Source organism: Arachis ipaensis, chromosome B06 (assembly GCF_000816755.2).
Source record: "Arachis ipaensis cultivar K30076 chromosome B06, Araip1.1, whole genome shotgun sequence".
Classification (NCBI taxonomy): Eukaryota; Viridiplantae; Streptophyta; class Magnoliopsida; order Fabales; family Fabaceae; genus Arachis; species Arachis ipaensis.
The window spans coordinates 94,657,758-94,658,287 of record NC_029790.2 but is presented as its reverse complement, the minus strand read 5'-3'; positions in this window follow the sequence as shown (position 1 = coordinate 94,658,287).

Below are 530 nucleotides of genomic sequence, written 5' to 3'. Positions count from 1 at the left end.
TTTGATCCAGTTTTAGTCTAATCAATTAAGGATCTATTTGTTGTAGGAAGAAATTAAAGGATCTAATCTAAGATAACTCTTAGAATTAATTTTTCTAATTTTATCTATTTGATCTAAGTTGTTTTTTTTTATCAAAGATAGGAGACTCGAACCCGCAACCTCTTAATTGAGTATGGAAAAACTATGCCATTTGAGTTATAACTCATTGGCTATTTGATTTAAGTTGTTAACCTCTTAATTGAGTATGGAAAAACTATGTCATTTGAGTTATAACTCATTGGCTATTTGATTTAAGTTGTTAACCTCTTAATTGAGTATGGAAAAACTATGCTATTTGAGTTATAACTCATTGGCTATTTGATTTAAGTTGTTAAGGATAGATTCTTTAAAAATTTAATAGAAAAAATTCTTTTGATGATTTAAGTTATTAAGAATAAATTTTTTAAAGATCTAATAAAAAAACATCTATCAATATATCCCTTTTATTCTTTTTATCTTTATCTTTTGTTTTCGCAGTATCTTTTATTCTT